The sequence below is a fragment of the Pipra filicauda genome, unplaced genomic scaffold, assembly GCF_003945595.2.
Source record: "Pipra filicauda isolate LSUMZ 115617 unplaced genomic scaffold, ASM394559v2 scaffold31_size4109673_pilon, whole genome shotgun sequence".
Classification (NCBI taxonomy): domain Eukaryota; kingdom Metazoa; phylum Chordata; class Aves; order Passeriformes; family Pipridae; genus Pipra; species Pipra filicauda.
Window position 1 is genome coordinate 3,365,789 of NW_024104443.1, and position 20,128 is coordinate 3,385,916.

Here is a 20,128-nt window from a genome sequence, read left to right on the forward strand (position 1 = left end):
ATGGGTTCCCCACTGTCACTCAAATATTTTCTGTAAAAACCCTGGTTGACTATGTTCCATACACAGATGAAGACAACTACATAGTGAAGAAAAGACAGACATACTGTAGCAATTCAAGACATCACTCATTTGGGGTCTATCACCTTGAGCTTGATATAGTTGAAGGAAAAGCATGAAGGGTGAAAATAATGATCATCTATCATGTTATCTGACTGAGATCAGCTGATATTAAAGACAGAAGTGGTTCTTCACATTCACATGGTGGTTTGGCTGCATAGTCATTACAAAAAACACAGTTTGGACCATTAACAGAAAGGTTATGATAAAATTATATATGTCATCATCATGGCAATATATCAGTAAAGCAGCAGTGGTACGATCTACAGTATGGTTATCCAGGCAGAAAGCCATGCAACAAATGAATCTGAGTCATCTTAAGCTTTCAAACATCTGTCTACAACACTCTGATTTAGAAATTAAACTTAACCTACACTTGTGTTTTGATCTTATGGGCAGGCTGCCATATGAAAAGATTGGAAGGGAGTTCATTTTAATCTACTAAATTTAACTCAAGAGATCATGCATTTTGCTACAGGAAATATAAACCAAATATTTAAGCCATAATGGATACACTGCAACAGACGAAGTACTACAGATTACTAGAGAGACAGTAAGTCAAACCAAAAAAAGTCTGTACATGAAGAAAATATTTGTAAACTTTAACTACCAAAACTTATTCATCTTTTCAGTTATCTAACCTCATTCCTGACTTATGGTGTGAGTTTAATTTATAATGGAGAATAATTCAAGGGCAATGAAGTTCTGCACCAAGGCAGGAGTAAAATGTTCATAAGCTTGCTAACTGTGAAATCATTCCTTATAAGTTGTTAGTTAAAGGTTTTAGAGAAAACTTGACTCATTTGATCTGAAGTCATATTTCACTAATTTTATTACTGATTTTGACAGTATCTGCTGGATTTGTAAGATTATTTCAACTGATAATCCATTTATTAGTTAATGTGTTCATGTGTAAAGGATAGAAGAATGTATTTATTTTTAAGTCTGAACTTCCGGAGTTATACCTTATTTGCTTTTCATGTTTATATTTTACCATATTCCCAATACAATGACAATGTAGCCATGAATTGCAGAAAGTTCCTCTTGCAGCCAAGTTACTGACTGTCAATCAATACCATTATTTGCATGCCTTGGAAGTGTCATGAGAATTCTAGCATTATTATTCTTTTTTTTCAGTTTGGACTTCTGAATACTAGCTGTAAGAATGCTTCAGATAACTGTGGTCATTGTAACTTGTAACTCAAAACAAGTTATCTCACAGAGCAAGAACTTGTGCAACGTGGGTGGAAGAGTTTCACTTGCTCTTATTTTGCAAAGTTCCCCTGAAAAGTTTTTTGGGCAAACTAAGCATCATTGCCAAAATAGTGGAAAAGATGGCACTTCCTAACAGTAACCCTGCTTCACTATGTCACACAACACCCTGCTTTTTAATGGACTGAATTACTGAGACATTGAATACCCAGTCTGTAGCCACCTCTCAATTTAAGCAGATCCATGCCTATATGAAAAAGAAAGGAGTAACTTTATCTTACCTTCCAGTTGAGAGGCATCCACCCAGCACAGTGACAGGAGGATTTTCTGAATATTACATGCATGTTATACCAAACCTGGTCATGCTGATAAAAAACCATGATAAAAAAACATGACAGGAGGCCAAAGGCCTTCCAAGTGACTGTGGAATTTGCCACAGATAGTGAGTCACTCCTTGCAGCAGTGCACCAAAAGAAGAAACCAACAGCAATCTAGATGAAAACTGATTGCCTCCACCCCAGTAAGATACGTGCCTGCTACATTTGATGAAGAAAGGACAACTTGGTTAAGTTAAAACATTTTTGAAGATGGCCATGATGAAGAAGAATATTTGATTTGTAAAGCAAAGAATGCATACACTAATGCATATTTTAAGGAAAACCTTTAAGTGAAATGTTAATATAAAATATGTATCTGTGAACAGTTGGTTGTTTTTAAACTACAATGATCAGCAGGTGGTATTTCCATGCCTACCCATCACCCAGAAGAAAAAATTGGAAAATAAATAGTTTGAAGAAAAAGTTTTATGATTTGGTTCATGCTGTACCCTTAGCAGCTAGACAGACATAATGGGAGTCTGACCAATATGTACGGAATAAGATCCATGAAGTTCTTCAGAGACTGTCTCAAGTACAGCAGTTTATCCAATTAGACAAGCTGATAATAAAAGGGAAAAAAATAAAGAACTGAAAACTGAATCCCCTAATTGATCTGAAATGGAGACAGTACCTAGGAATGGGAACCTGTCTGAAAATGGAGTAGGGAAATTGGACCACTGCAAATCCAGCTAGGAGACTTGACAGTTTTGAGATAATAATTTGATTGGATTGCATTATAGTTAATAGATGTGTAATGAATATCAGGAAAGGTTTTACAAATTCAGTCTGTCATTTACTGAGCTGGAGGAGATGAGTAAGCAATTCAGTAGTCAACAGGGTAAGATTTAGCACCTTGTGAGTTGAAAAGGTGTCTTAGAGCTACTCTGATCTGGGTCTATCTGTATTTAAAGACATCTTGCATACCAGGTAAGATGTTACCGTTACAGTTTGGGAGCAGTCTTACACACAAATACAAAGGACTTTGGAGAGTGTTGGCTTATTACAGAAAAAGTCTAAGATCTACAGAATTGAGTCATTGCATCACCTGAAAGCAGTCTCTGACTGGTTAGATCTAGATGTACAGATTTGTTCCTAGTGCATGTATGTGAGGAAGTCTGTGGTGAGGAACTTGAATCCCCAAAATGGCTATTAAGAATCAGGAGATAATTCCAGGTATTATTGGAAGAAGCTATGTACTGCAAATATCAAATCATAGTCTGAACTTGGGCACAAGCACTTGGCAATGGCGGTATCAGTGACAGAAAATTTTAGATTGTCCTCTATTGAAAAAAGTACGGATTGATTCTCAAAAGGATCCTTTTCAATTAGACTTTTGATTACTTTCTGCTTATAATTCGCTGAATGGCAGAAAGCAAGGAAGCTCGGTACAGGCACTTAGACAAAGGAGATGGAGACAGTGTCTGAACTATGGTCAGTGATGAGTCTGGAAGCAACAGATGGAGTGGATGAAGAGAATTAAATTTTGGGTGAACAGGTGGACTTGTTGATATCTACATAGACCTGGTGTTCTTCATCTTCATCCAACAAGCTCCAGAGAAATTTTACACACTCTAACCCAGGATCCTCCCTTTTATCACTCAAAGGACACTGTAACATGCCTATCTATGTTTAGCAATGCAGCTGAGTTCTCCTATTGCAGGTTTGTGCTGCACCACCACTTCACCCCTGTGTGGAGGGAAAAAGACTTGGATTGTAGAAACCTCATAAACATAATTCTGAAAATGGATGTCTTATAAATTTGCAAATGAATCATTTCAGGAAGCTTTTTGAGAAAAGAGAAAGCTTTTAGAAATACGATTTTTGTGGCATGAATAAACAGGACAAACCATGATAAGAACTCGAAGTGTCTTTAAATTACCGAGCAAATAAATGAGTGAGCACTGTATTTGGTTCAAAGACTAAGATGAAAATTAGGAGGGATCATCCAAGGAGGTAGAATAGGGAAACAACTGAGGATGAAAATACATTAAAACTGAGAACATAGGTGCAGAAATTAACAAAAATTCAGATATGAATAAGTTCCTCATTAAAAGAAAATATATACCTCTACCAGAGAACAGATTCCATAGAAATATTGTGAAGGGGTTAATAAAAGGAATCCTTTCCAACACAACCAAAGTGAGTGACAAAAATTGTCAAGGTAAAGCTTGATTGAAAGTGAAACTGTTTAGGGTTAGTGATGGGAAATATCCTGACAGGAAAACTGTATAAATATGTTAAGGTGGTAAAACATTTTTACTGGATGGGAAGTGTGGCTCATGGTGTTGCCATTTTAAGATTAATTTGAGTAGTGAATGGAAGATGAAAGAGATAGAAGGAATAGGATTATTGCTGGTAAGTGTAACTTCTGTGCTCCTATAGTCCTGAACATTGAAAAAAATATAGGAAAGAATTATTTTTTATGAGTTTGTGATTTGTGAGGACAAGGAGAAGCTGAAAATGTTGAGATATTGGGAGAGAGCTCAGTTATAGAAAATACAAAGAGTAGAGCTTGGAAATAAAACTAACACAGGCTTTGGAATAATGGCTGATGGGATAGGGAACTCAAACATTAATACTTGATAATGTATAATGAATCAATTCTCAAGTCTTGCTACATTTAGAGATATAATAAATCTTCACAAACAAAAAGTATTAAGGAAATATTTGACTCAGTTATCACTTTCCCTGCCCTAATGACAATAATCCTGAATTTGGCTAGCTACTCAAGCCAAAACGGGACAGTCTCTTAAGCCTGTACTTTAATGTCGTTCAGCTTCCTATCAGAAAAATGAAGTAATTAAAAATGAGAGGATTCATGCAGGTGTCCCTGAGCCATGGAAATTCCTCAAATAACAGGATAAAACCTATTCAGGCTTGAAAAATTTGATTATAATGACTCAGGTATTTATTTATTTATTTTCCACTATTAGATACTGTATGATGCAACCAGTCACCTAAGCCCATCACTGACTCACCAAAGATGGAATGAATCTCAGGCAGACATCACTTAAAATGTAGAGAATGTTACTGATTTCTATGTAGCTACTCCTTTTTACTAATACAAACATGAGAATAGATCCACCACTAGTACTGAAAAAGAAGTCAGACAAGCTTTATAAGCAGAGTTAGTACCTCATGTAGACTAACCAATTTGGAAAAAATAAATCACCTTTATGGTATATAATTCTTTGGCTCAATGTACCCAAATCTCATCCTTTTATTTCAGCTATGGAGGCTGGAAATTAAATATATTACCTCTGCCCAGAAATCATCTCTTATCTGTGGTGTTAGATCATTTCAGCTACAACTATACTACCACAGAAACAGAATGTTGGTTTTCCTACAGCATAGACCTAAACACATAATTGTCATGTGTAAATACCTTTATTAGTTTTCTAATGCAACCTCACATCTGTACATCCTTTATCTGGTAATTTTTTTCTTAAAGGGGAATTCTTAGACACAGAGATGTTCTTGCTTCTCTTTTTTTTTTTTTTTTGGTATACTCAATGCTAGAAACACACTCTTTTTGCTTTAATTTCTTCCCAGAAATGTCAAGAATTAAATACAGTTGTTCTCAAATGTAGACTGCACAACATTGTGGAGAGCTGTTGAGCTGCTAGCAGTTCATTCATTTTGTGCGAATGCTAATATGATAAATATGATATAAAAACTATTGACACTCCCTGAACTCAACTGCTTGCCCAGAGACAGATGCAGGCTTAAAATGAGGAGAAAGAAGAAGAAGGGGAAAACAAAAAAAAAAAAGGCAAGGGAAATGTATCAATCTTCCCAATGACCATGACAGCTGAAAATCTACATCATTAATGCTTCCAATCCCACTCAGATAATTTTTTCTCCCAAGGACAAAAGGAGATGAAATGTGTGTCAGGTACATAATAAGGCTAAAAAAAAAAAAAAAAAGATAGTACCTGCATTTCATTGCAGAGGGGTGAGGAACCACCTCTGTGCAATGTGTCCTTTCTAACGGCAAAGCTCATAAATTAGGACAGGTCGCTGCTTTTAAACATATAAAATACACACAATTTAAATAGAAACACATTAATTCAGAACAGATCTGCTCTAAAAAAAAGGAAAAAAAAGAAAAGTACGGTGGTAGTATAGCAAAGTAGCACGATTACAAAGACTTGATACCTTTTACAAGCCACATAATAGGAAATAAACCTTGCACATACATTGTTTTGTGCCTCATGTCTGGAATTCTGCATGTTCAGGACGAAGCATCTGTTGGAAAAATGGAAGGTTCTGACTAGCAAGAAATAAAGTATGTGGCCATATCTCTTAGTGCTAGCACACCATAATCATTTGCTAAAGCTATTTACTTTCTACCTCCTGGCTGCATCTTGATGAGGAGGATCTCTCTATGCTGTAAGATCTGAACTGAACTCTCACTGGTTTGGAACCAGAAAAAATGCATAAACAGATAAGGCTGCTTATAAGTAAAGAATTTGCTATGTAAAAAAAAAGTAAAAAAATACGGGAGAAAAAACATTGCCTGAAACAACTGGCTTTATGCTGTCTGTTCAGAAAGAAGTTTTCTGCTGTTCTGGATTAGTGGCATATTCTACAAATTTTTTTGTTGTCCTTGGTGGGGGACAGACAGGCAAGCAATAGATATATTTCTGTTAACAATACTCTCATGAAGAGAGAAAAAGAGAGAAAATGGAGAAACCTAAAATATACAACACACTGAGGAGCTATGCTGTGATATGACAAAGAGCTAAAAGAACTGCAGCTTCGTATCTGCATTAGTTACAAAGACATAAATAGCCTGTTTAAACACATCATAGTTCACATTCAGTTTTTGAAAATTGTGCTAGGTAACTAATTCATACTTTCCACATGAGGATTTGATCTTCTAATTTTTCACAGAATTGAAGTCTAACAGCTTTAACCTCAAGATCTGTAAAAGCAAAATTTCTACTGAAAGGGATGGTGTTTACCACACAGGTACACCTACCACTGTCTATAACTACAAAAGCCACAAATGAGCATCACATCCTGCTTACTGAACCTCAGCTGTAACCACTCCATTAGCACATGCATCTGGATTTATTTATTTCTTACACATATAAGACACAATGCATTTGTCAGTAGCCAACATAAAAAGTCAACATCCTTGACAAATATCAGAAGAAAACAGACATATAAAATGTTCTTAATTTGCAGAGGGAAAATACAGTGGAATTATCTTGATAGTCTCCATTCTATCTTGAATGAGCTTTTGTTTTTCTAAACAGACCATTGCCAGCATTGTTCATTTTATTATTCAGTAAAAGCATACTGAAAAAATAAAAACATAATCAATAAAAAGATACATTAGCTAAATCTTTTTGTGGCCTTGAATGTACATTACGTTTTCTCAGAAATGGCACTTTTTGAGCTCTATTGATATGTAAGGTGGTTTCTGATGAAATATATTCTTAGAAACAGGCAGTCGTGGCAAAAGTAGCAGGCAGCATAGTGTAAAGAATTGGATTCAAGGTTGGGATGCAAACATGGCTGAGATCTGCTCCCTCTTCTGCCAAAAATATTTAATGTCACCTTCATTTTCTACTCAGTTTCTCTGTTGGAAACATGGGGATAAGAAACCTGTGGATTTGCTCGTGCAAATGTGCTAAGGACAGTGAATATTTATTACACAATAGAGAAATTCCAAGGGCTTTCAGTCAAATCCTATACTTTTCATCTGGCATAATTAGTGAGTATGTAAACAAATAAAGCAGATAATGTAGGAGACTTAAAAACGTACAAAATCAATGTTAAGGGCAAGATTATGATAATAAATATATTAATATCTATATTTAAAATCACTAATTTCAGAAAGTTATAATTATCTGGTATACTAATGCATTTATATATGCATGCTGTTCTAGCTCTATCATCCTTTATGCTAATTTACATCTTCTTGAAATAAAGATATTTGACAGTACTGTCATATAAGGTCCACCATGCTACACAGCAGATTCATCAGTTTCCTGCTTCCCTCTCTCTCTTACAGCATCCTAATCAACCTAATTAAAGCTTAGTTCATTTGAAACCTCAGATGACAATTTGTTTAACTCTATCCCACTGTGATCTTTTTATAAAGAGAATTAAATTTGATCTTCTGACAGCAATTATTAAATGATCCCAACTGGCCCCAATTAAGACACAAGGCTCACAGGCCTCAAAATCCAATAAAGTGCCAAGCCCTCTCTATTACATGTATATCTCTCTTTACCTTGCTTTATTTTCTTAAAGTCAATTAAGCTCATCTTAGCAAGTGGATCTGAATGCCATTGTGTAGACTAATTCAAGATTCAATGCATCAATTTACTTTCAGTGACATTCTGAAATGGGGACAACACACTCAAAATCATCATTTTGAAACCCTTCTCTGACTCCATTCACCTCACTTTAATGCTCTTCACTGTGTTGCATATGACCTACAAATGCTTACTTGTAAAATACTGCCTCCAATGAGTGGTGACTAGAGAAACATATTAAATATCCATGGTCCCAGTTTTGCACTGCTTACAGTCCTCTTTATAGTAATACATCTCTTCTGTAAGCATTTCCACTTGGTTATCATCTCTCCATTTCAGAAATTCAAAGAAATGTGATGTTCGTGTAACTTCTGAGGTTAACCTTTATTGCTTTTAATTTGTGCTTTAATTTTTCCACACATGTTCAGTGGTGTTCTGTGAAGAAACGTTCCCATGATTTCACACAAAGGCAGGTAGCCCCAGGATTTGGAACTCATTGATTGTGTGGTACTCCAGGGAAATAGCTGAATTAAAACCATCCTCATGAGACTGAAGTAGCTTCCATACACATCTGGCTCTTCTTATTCTAAACTCTAACACCTGTCTGGAAACTTAACCCTCATCTTTTCTCTGAAGAACAAATGGGACAGATTTATCTGCTGCCATTTGGTTTAGGTCAAAGCTGAGCTGTGTGGTGTTCTGCTAAATTAATTGCAATGTAATTGATACTGTTTGACACAGTTTTATGACCAGACTGCTCTCTCAGTATTAAAATATATAAGATTTTGTATTTCTGCACATTCGCTTTAAATACAGCTTTGAGTAAAAACATAGTAAAATACAGCACACAATTTCTGTCTCAGCATTTCTAATGAATCATTATATAAAATAAGATTACATGCACAAGTATTATCAAAAGATTAAGTACCAAGTAAAAATGCAGGAACATTGCTTCCATTGTGGTGATTTTTTTCCTCCATTTCCCTAATTTACATACTGATCAAATGTAAGCATGATTTTCCTTCAATACAAAAAAGATAGAAAGACACTTTCAGTGTCTTTCTATAGTAACTTTCACTACACAATTTTCTTCACTAATGTGCAAGTTTATGTAAAACATAATGACACATTTCCTGTTGAGCTGGGAAAGATACTTTTTTCAGTAAAAATTTAAAAAACTAAAGTGTTGCCAATTGCTTTGGAAGTAAAATCAATTTTTTGTTTTTAAAGAACTTGTACATTTTACATTTAAGAATTAAAGAAAAATATTGATTTCAAAAACGAGGCAGCATTTTTACTTCTGGAAATGCTATATGACACCAGTAAATTTGAATGTTAACACGCAATAACAGTTTAACGAGAATTTCTAATTAGACATTGAAATGCCTGAATATTAAAAAAGATTTCGGTATACCACACTACTAATTATTTCTCATTGTATTCCAATGATCCCATAAAAGATGTTAATTTTAGCTCTTTTGCTAAAAACAGCAAATGCTGTAACAGATTTAGTGCAAAGAGCTGAAAATATCCTGTGGAAAAAACTCTGTACAGAGATCAGATCAACCCAAATCCTGCCATTACTCAGCACTGCAGTGATGTGCAGATGTTTGTAGTGGTTTAAGGAGCCGGCGGGGGCTGGAAACTCTACATACTCAACTCCAACATGATTGCAATTGAACCTCATCAAAGAGCTCATAATTTGTCACAGAAAACAGCCAATTAACATATGTTAGAAAAAGGCTTCCATAAAGATAATATATGATTAACGATCCAATGCAGCTGTCACAAATCAAAATTCTGCATTTTAAAAAGAAGTATCAGCCTGGGTGTCTGAATGTTTACATGGACAATGGATACTGTATTTTAAAAAGCTACAATGGAAAAAAGCCCCTAGTTATAGTATTTGCTCCAGGTTTGGAGTTAGAGCTTAGGGAGATCCAGGTAAGACAGCACTACTTACAGCACTGGCTGTTTTCCTGTAAATAGTTAAGACCCTTGTCAAAACACAACCACTATTTTGTTGTAGCGCTGTTTTAAAAGACAGACCTTCACTGCGAGTGTGGTGGCCTTCACTGATGTACTTTGCTGTCAACACAATCCTCTGGAAAAACAGCATGTCCTTTTTGCTACCAAAAATGCACTGTAAAGCTGTGCATTGTAGCCCCAGGGCCAGCGCTGTGATCCTGGCTATTCAAATGCATGGCCCTGAGTGAAACTGCACCCCAGCCAGTCCTTTTATTTCACATTTACACTGGAGAAAATGAAATCTGAATGCTCCTTGCAACCTTAATTTAGATAAAGAGGTTGATTTAAAATAGTTTACACATATATATGCATGGAAAGTGAAGCCTGTTGCTTTATTAAGACAGAACAGTGTGATGCCTATTCTGAACAACTGTCTCTACTCCCTGCATTTTGCATAACAATATTCTAATTACTGAAACACTGCATAAATAAGCTGCTATTTTTTACAAACCATTATGCATTTTTCCTCATATCATTTGGGATCCTATGTGGCAGTCAGTAAACTCTTAAGTGACTTGAATCGTACTCTGTTTGTATGTGTGTGTCTATGTGAGCGTGCGTGTCCTTGTCTTGACATGGTGTTGTAAAAGGAAGTGCTTCCTCTTTTCTGTTTGAAAGAGACCCAAGAAAAACAAAGTTTTGAAACTCAGTAGTCTGACTGGACATTAATCAATGTATTTTAAAAAATGTGTTAACTCCTATTCAGTCATACATAATCATATGCTGATGGATAAAAGCAGGGACAAATTTTAGTCAGTGCTAACAAAGAACAACATCATGGAGATGGTATTCTCCAGAAGTGAAATGTGATGATTTTTAAGCATCTTTTCTCACCTTTAAATCCTTCAATAATTCAGAAATGCCGTTTCCATTAATGTTACAGGCTCTAGTTAGTGTCATCAGCACAAGTTAATTCTCTTAAAACAGTATTTATTATACTGTTACTGAAGTATCTGGCAACTTCAAAGCTATGGTTTCACAAGCCCTGAATAGGCAGAGACTTTTGAATATGCTAAAATGTAATATGCCAAGAGGTCAAAAGGAAAACCTAAGTGTTTAAAGCTACTCATGTGTGTAAGACTGCCTCAAAAAGATCAAAACCACTGATATTTCTGACCCATTTACATGGAGCAAAACTAGATAATGCTTTTTAATATTCCTCACTATGTCTCATTATGATAAAAAAAAATCATTACGAATCACTGTCCCTTTTAACAAAACACTGTGAATAACGTTAAGGTTATGCTGCTGCTTTTTTTTTTTTTTCTCCCTCAGGACTGTGTTCATTGATTCCCAAGCAATCAGTAATATTTTTGATTAAGATCTCAGAAATAGCTGAAAATCCCACAGCTTCTCTACTATTGAAACTTCACATGTCTTTGGCTGTCCCCAACTAATGACAATAAACTATGCAGCCTCAAGCTAAAGAGATTAATTTCAATTTTGTGATGAATAGATAAAAAGACTGGACAAAATACATTCCATGTCAACTACATTGTCATGTCTATAACATAAAATACGCTTTTGGCCCTAGAGACAGTTTGAGAAGGGAATAATAATATTTGATGTGCAAAACGAGCAGTACTTAACAAATAATACAATAACCAAGCGTCAGATGAGAACTGTATATTTTTTCTCATACTTTTTTTAGAATAAATGCACGTTTTGAACAAGATAGATTCAAGTTTATTATTTTTTCCTGAAAATAAACCTGCTTTAAAAAACTACTTCTAACAGTAACAGTAGACTAATTAAAAGCTAGTTCTTAATTGCATGGAAATATCGTGTCAGGGTGATTTCCTAGTCTGTAAAACTAAATTTCCCCTCTTCATAGGTAAATCAGATAATTTTACAATTAGAACATGCTCAAATGACCAGTAAGTATCAGTGCACTGCTGTTAAGCAACATATTTTTCAAACAAATTTATCAAATTGTTCTGCTATTTACTCATCACGATTTCTCTAGGTAAGAAATCTCCAGCATATGTTTTTTTTACTTAGATATAACAAATTATGCATGATGAACTACTTTAAATATGTTCATCCTGCTATCTGTCTGTGTTGTGCTGCAAAAATGAAAACCATCTGAGTCAGTAATGGCTTCTACTAAATGAAAATGTTGATAGCATGTCATAACCTACTTCAAAATTTTATAGGTTTTGTTACAATTATTTTAAAAATATGAATCTAGGCTTTGGAAACAGAGTTTATTAAAACAATATCCCACTTCCTGATTGTTTCTGTGCCTATGGAAGTCAGTTGGAATTTTTCTATGTACTCTAAAATGCCGAGGCTTTGGGAAAAAATTGAGAATACTTTACTAAATGCCCAAGACCACTCTAGTATCAAGGCTGCAGACTCTAAATGGTTTTAACCCACACATCGCTATGGCATTATCCCATTTAAATAAAAGATAGATATGCTGAAGACTCTCTGATAAGTCCATTTGTTGATTCTGGAGAGGAGAAATGAGTTACCATGATGCAGAAGGTTCTAAATCCTCATAGATTACAGGAATGTTATCCAAGAACAAAGCATCACAAAATAATAAAGACTCTGTATGAGCCATGTTAACAACATGTTTAACATGTTGTTACCTAGAGTTGAACACCGTGGAGTCAAAGGCTTCATTATATGATTTTTTATGAAAAAACTATAGAACACGTTGAATACGTTCAAGTATAAATTAGGAATGTCAACAACTACAGCTTTCCTTGTTAAAATTCCTAAATTACTGAAAACTTAAAGGGATACTTTCCAGTAATTTTAATCATCCAGTATTTTCCCATACCAGCTCACGGATTTACTTTTCTACACCAGCAGCCTGAGACAAGAACTAACAGATTTATTTTCCATCTTAGAAGATCTTGCTGCTCAGTTGTCATTTTTTTCTTGGCTTTAATTGATGGAAGCAACTCTCTTGCTGGGTTATAAGTTTAGCGTGTCTTTGGGGCTGTTTTTTAGGCCAAATTTTTTATTTTTATACTTTTTGTTGTTGTTGTCTATTATCCTTTGATGTCAGATTTCCCCATAATTTGTTCCAGTTCCCAGAGCAGTTTCTTCAGACGAGAGCTACACATTAGAATGTCTGTAGCTCCTGCTGAAACCTTCTGCAGGGATAAATAGAGACCGTAGCAAATCTACATGAGGTTGTTTCTCGAAACTCCACTGATGCATGACTCCGTGGAAATAACCACTGACAAGACATATGCAAGACATTGTGGTATGGATTCAGGTGCGTGCAGACTGGTAGTTGTCAGTCTTACAGTACAATACCTTGTCTGATAAAAAAACATGGAAATATGACATCAGACATTCTTTTGCTATTTTGGTTAAGCCAGTGCATCACTCATTTCCCTTCACTGGTCAAAAATATGCTGATCATGACATACAGTGTCATGCCCATGACAGGCTGGTGTTAGAAGGCTTTGAAGTATAGGGGTTTAGGACCACAGGTCACTCTGCTCAACCTGGCTTGTCTGACAAAAAGCAGAAGAGCAGCAAGAAGAGAGTCTGGCACTACCTTGAACAGACTCTAAGGGTTCCTTCAAAATTAAGCAGGCTCTGCACCTGTCACAGACAAAGCATATTCCACATCAAGTCAGATATGCAGAAAGGAGAGCAGTAATATTTGCCTGTTTGCCCAACCATAAGTCAGTGCCATGCTCTGCTGCCATGTAAGAGGGTGAGATTAGATGATTGTCTTTTTAAAGACTTGTCATCCTCAATTAAAGAGGTGTCAGATACTCTTAACCTGTATGGTCACCCTGGTTAATGAGAAGGACACTTCCCTGAATCATTGCAGTCAAACCAGTATGTGCTGTGATCCTCTTGATTTTCACAAGCTAATCAGGATCAAGCTGGGTCAGATTTATGTACTGCAAATTCTTTAGGACAGGGGCAATATCTTCCTACAAGCTCCTACATTACAAAAAATAACAGAAAAAATAATCAGCCTTTAGTTATAAGACTCCAAACCTGTGCAGGAAATACATGAATTAGAGAGTGTTTTGAAGGCTCTATGCTAACAGAAAGGAGTGTGTTACCAATAAATTGCATTGAAAACAATGGACTAAACCTAAAGGAATGATAACACCTCATTCTTGAGTCTTGTCTGAATAAACCTAAAATTGTCTTTCCATGGCTGAGTCTCTGTCCACTTTTGCCAAATAACACTGACTTGGAGTAGATTGTTTAATATTTGTTACTGGCAATAGTTCTTAAGCTTGAAATCATAGCCTATAATTAACCAAATCAGTCTTCCATTTTCCAGGATACAGGTCACTGGATTCATTTGTTTAAAATAAGTCATCATTACTTTTGGAAGGACATTTTAGATTCCAGGTTGCTGTCAAACATGTATGAGAATGTAGTGATGAGAATGTAGTGATTTATTTGCTAATATACTTATGGGGTTTTCTCCATGAATTTTGGCCATATTTCAGCTGGAATTCATGGAGCTTTCCACTTGACAGGGTTAAAATCATTTCGGAATACAGTAAGACCTAAAATTATGTGTAAAGAGGGTATATTTTGAGCCTAGTGCCACTGAAAGAAAATCACTTTGTGAAAATATGATGAAACATACTCAGTACATTAGGACCATTAGCAAGTAATTACATATATTTTAGTCAATATCTATTGTGAGATTGATTTTTTATATGCATCACAAACTTGAATCCTTTGTGAACTATATAATGAATACTAACATCAACTGCCACATTGGTTTTGACTACTGCTTGACTTTTTGCATTTTACTGCAGAAAACAGGCCCAGCATTGTGGCTGTGGTGTTCTATCTGCCGTAGTAGGATTACATGTCATGCACACTATGAAACCAAGAAGTGTGAAGGGTAAATATGAGCATTGTATTGAAATAGTGGCTCATCTCAACAGTGCTGTGCACCTGGTGCACTGTGGAGTGACTTCTTTTAATTCTTCCCTATTCATGAAATAATGATAAGTAAGGATAAGTAATTTAGTTCTACATCATTCTTTTCTTCTACCATCTAGACAATAAAGAAAACATTCCTAGTTTGCATTTTAGGAGTAACTGCGTATTCTCTGTAACTGAAAATCTGATAATACTGTAGTGTAACATTTTCTCCTTGCTGTCTTCAGTAAATTTAAAAAAATTGTTAAAGATTTGCTGTAGCACAGCCCTTCAGAAAATACATTCTACAACTGAATTTTTAATCTCTCGCTGCTTATCAGTGATTTGATCTGATATTATGAAGCAGGTTACTTTGATCTTATTACAGTCTAAAGTCTCTGGTCTTTTTGCATCCATGCATGTGGATCTTATTTCCCTTTTGCCATCCAAAAAAGATAAATGCATTAGCTACATAAAATGAATGAGAAAAGGAAAACACTTCAAAAATGTGCAATAACTTTCCAACTTTTGCATATATTTTAAGGAAAACTGGAGTTTAAATGAGCATTATATGCAGCATTCAGAAGAGATGAATCTTCCATTAGAACACACAGAAATTTAAGCAACAGAAGAGCTCTGATTTGTTCAGTCATCTGAGTTATCTGGTGTCTTCCATCTTAGTATTTGAACTCATAGTAATGCCCATGGCATCACTCCTTTTACCCTACCTTCTCTGTTAGCAGTCATGTATTTCCTTTGACAAAGGAGAAAAGTTCATCATTTTAGTTCTTCTTATACCAGTACACTAAAAATATGTCCCTGCTGCCACCTTGTTAATTCTAATGCAACATTCCAGCTTCAGGCCACTAAAAACCACAATCTGAATATGTCAAAATAAATGATAGGAAAATACTGCAGAAGTAACCTTCACTTATGCACTCCATCAAGGGTACTGTGAAAAAGACTAAGATCAAAGGAGAAACACAGAATTTAAAGCAGCTTGTTTAAATACATTTGTTCAAGATAAGAAGGAAAAAGAAAACACGCATTTCTTTGTTAAAAGGAAAGCTTTTTTGTGTCTAATATAGTAGAGAAATTGTTAAAGGACAGTTCATCCTCCCCCAAAGATTACTTGTGCAATGCTGCCAAGGTCAGGGTCAGCCTGGGTTATCAGCCGTGAACTGGTAAGTGCCAGACAAGCAAGATAAGCTGCCTTATTCTCCTTTCTGCACGGCCTAACAGCCAGTTTCTAATTGCATGCTGACGAACAGGTAACAAAGTTTCCCTCAAGTTTGAGATAAATGTTGCATTCTGACACACTTCTTTTTCAGTTGTATAAATTCAGACATATTTAGGGCATAAATCCCTGAAGAACAGTGACCCAAGTATCCAAACAAGGGGGAAAATAATATTTTCATTCTTTAAGGCTAATTTTGAGTCAATTCCCTGTGAGTATTTTTCTAGTATAGAGTTGCAACCGGCACTGAAGCACATTATCTATTATTTAACTTAGCATTTTTATGCTTTTGATTTACAGCAGTGTTTTGGGAAAACAGACTGAAACAGAAGAATGTAATATTTAGCAATGATCTGTAAAATGTGCTGTAAATCTGGCCCAGTTATTGATCAATATTCTTACTATGAGCATCAGGTACAGCATGACTAAGAATGAGTAGTATGTTTGTACTGGTTATTCAATCGCTGAACTGTAACAGAGCTATTTCTGTACTTTGAATAAAAATAGATTAACACATCTCTTTTACCATTTTGTATCTAGGGAGAATAAATCATATAGCAAAAGAATGCATGGTATTCCATGATGCCAAAATAAAATTTGCTCATAGGAACCAGTGCTACTAAAAGTATCACATTCTACTAGGATTGTGATTCAAGGCTTAATGTTTAAGAGTAAGTTACCCTGAAGACTATTCAGTAATGAGGATTTGTAAATTCCCAGCTTAATAATACATAAGACTGAATTATTTTGGCTAAAATGTTCCTTGGTATTGTCACTGACTGTAATCCATCAGAAGACTACTAAAAATAACAGGACAAAAAAGCATGTTAAAAAAGTCATCAATTTGCTGACCTTGCAGAACAAGGACTTTGCACTGAAGTTAAATTTAGAAAGATCTAAATATAATGATGTTAACTTCAGGTATGCATGTCAACTTCCTCCACTTCCTTTTTTTTTTTTTTTTTTTAAATAACTAATTTGTAAAATTTGATGTAAGAAGAGAAAACAACCTACCATCAACCTTCTTTTCCCTTAAGACTAGCTTTCATTTTGTAATAATACATACAGTCTAGAAAACATTCTGAATACTGATAATTTTAATTGTATTATTTAAGTAACTTGCATCCATGAAATAGTTTAAAATTCAAAAGATTTAAAATAAGAGGACACCATCACACCACACAGTCAAGTAAAGTCTTAATGGAACAGCATTTTACTGTATAAAAATAATTTTGACATAGGTATAACATCCAAAAATAGTAAACTTGAACAAATGCGTAAGTCTTTGCAGTACTATGGTTTGTAGCCCCAAACCCACAAGCATGAGTTTATATGCCTAATTTGAAACACTTGATAGTTCACTGAAGGCTGCAAAACTCTTCTTGTACCTAAAATTAATTACATAAGTAATGGTTAATATGAATAAAATCACAGATGGTGTTACTGCATCCCAATAAGTCAGGCAAGTCAATGAGAATCTGAAATCAGTGAGTACATGAGACATAAAGAAGCAAATCCATCGTGCTGTTCATAAATCTTTGATGGATACAAGTTTGGTGCATCTAAATATGGCACTGTATTCAGGTGAAAGGGGGTACCATCAGTGCACAGAACAGTATTTAGAGCAATTTGATAAAAAATGTTCCAACCAATTCCACAACTTAATTCAGGTGTGAAAAATGGAATTAACTATTAGACTGAAAATGCAGACATGGAAGTGAAGAAAACATAGAAGTCTTGTCTATTGCACAAAATAATTTATGAATGCTCTCAAGGGCAGAATCCATCTGATCTCACTGAAGCCATCAACATTTGGCGTCTAGTCTAAGCTTCTTCAAACACAGACTTATTACTTTATCATCAATGAAGACAATTTTGCACCATATAAACATAGCTATAAACATCTCATCATAATTACAGGGATGATAATAGAGGTAGCAAGATAGACAGAAAGACAAGCAGACAAGAGGATTCCTTTCCATCTAAAGCTTTGTGCAGCTGAAGCGTAGTGACTTACAATGCAGAATGGGAAGAAGAAAGGGATAATTCCTTGTAAGGAAGAAGAATAAAGATTTAAATGCAATTTTAGAAAACACAATAAAATCTTGTGTTTTATTTAGTAAATAATTATATTGACATATATAACTGTATGTTAATATGGAAAAGCTCGTGCCCTTGTCACAAACCACGAAACTTCACCATTAAGAAGTCCCTATCAGTAACTACACCACTAGCATGCTTAAGTTACTTTACAAATAAGGGAACAAGAAAATTTAAAACATCTCCAACATGAATTACTGACAGCAATCAGAATAAAATGGTCTTAATAGAAATTACACTAAACAATAATAATGGAGAAAAAATAAGTAGCCAAGAATGTATATTTAATTTTAATGTTTTCAGATAAGGATATATGGTTCAAGACAGATTTCCTGGGGGAGTTCCTTAACTGAAGACCTATCACGGCAAAGGACATAACTTGCCAACCTAAGATGTGATGCTGAGATTCCTAAAATGTGCTGTGGGGGTGGTGATATCTGTCAAGATGATATTTGTGGAGGAGTTTTTGAAAATAGCCAGGATCTAAACCATTAAGGATTTCAAAACTAAGAGAGAAAACTTTAAAATCAAACAGCTACTTCACAGCAGACAAAGTAAATGAGTTAAGGTACAAGACAGATGATCATGTTTGCTCAAGACGGGATGGGAGTGTGTCACTGCATTCTGAACAGGCTGCAAGTGACAGAGCTGAGCTGCTGGAAGCCTTTCTAGGAGGGAATTACAATAATCCTCTCCATCAAGAGGGCATGTGCTGCTGCTATGAGGTCATCACAGGATAAATAAGGGCACTGTCTTCACCAAGCACACCACTAAATAGACATTTTTCAATCTCATTCACTGCAGAAATCTCCACAGAGGAGGGGGGGATGAACTGGACATCAGAATTTTTACTACGATTTCCTACCACACTCAAATCCCCCAAATCAGATGGGGGGGGGTAGATGTAGTGATGCGTAAAAAGAGAGAAAAATACCCTAAAGATACTGGGAAGAGTTGTGCTTCTGCTGTGGCCAAGGCAGAGGTAGCTGGCAATCCTGCCTGTGTGAAAAGTAGAGCTACACTTGTCGAATCCCTTGAGTGAGAGGCACACAGCTCCTTATTGCTCCAACTGGGACAAAGTCTTTGATATTTAACATTCCTACAACACCCACCCCAAGCACTCACTTTATGACATGATTCTAGCGTCTGCCAAACCAACCCTGAACATCAGCACTGCTTTGAAGAAGCATAAAATATTTCATCATTAATCTGATAGTCTGCACCACAAAATAGTTGGCTAATCCCAGAATCCCAGAATACTTAAGTTGGAAGGGACTGCTGGAGATCTCCTAGTCCAACTCCCTCATGCAGGCAAGCAAATCAGCATTTGGAATATGACTGATTTACCCATGATTGTGCAAACTAAGACTTTCTTGCATTTACACATGTTGATTTGGCCTATAAACTGAAAAATGTACTCTAAGTAACACAAAACCTCCTTTTGTTCTTAGATAACGAAAAAATCCAATATGTATATAATTAAAATGTCAGGGAGCAGTTAGTTGATCAAACCGATTTAAGCTAAAAAAGCATTATTACATATATTTTGTAATACATTTATGTAACAGTTACATCTTGAAAGCATATCAAACTATTTGCATTATCCATGAATTAAAAGTATTCAAAATTAAGCACTTACTGGCCCCCAATGAACAGTAAGTAACTTCCTTAAAAGAGAAAGCTTATGTGATATGTACAGTTTACAAAACTTCTAGTAGTATGATTATTAAAAGTAACAGCTTGTACCCCTGCAGCCTGACTGAGTTTGAAAGAAAGTTCAGAATGGAGTGGGGGAATTAGCTGATGAACTTCTGTCAACTACAGCAGTAGCCTTCATGAATAATTCATTATATGCCCCATCCCCTCTACTCTCAACAGACTAACAGCTGCAGCTCTCAAATGACAAGTGTTAT

General features: G+C 35.4%; 1 protein-coding gene across 9 annotated transcripts in view; it reads right to left on the bottom strand.

The window, feature by feature from the left end:
- Positions 1-20,128, bottom strand: part of MEF2C (myocyte enhancer factor 2C) — a 118,396-nt gene that overhangs the window by 77,955 nt on the left and 20,313 nt on the right. The window lies entirely within an intron of this gene.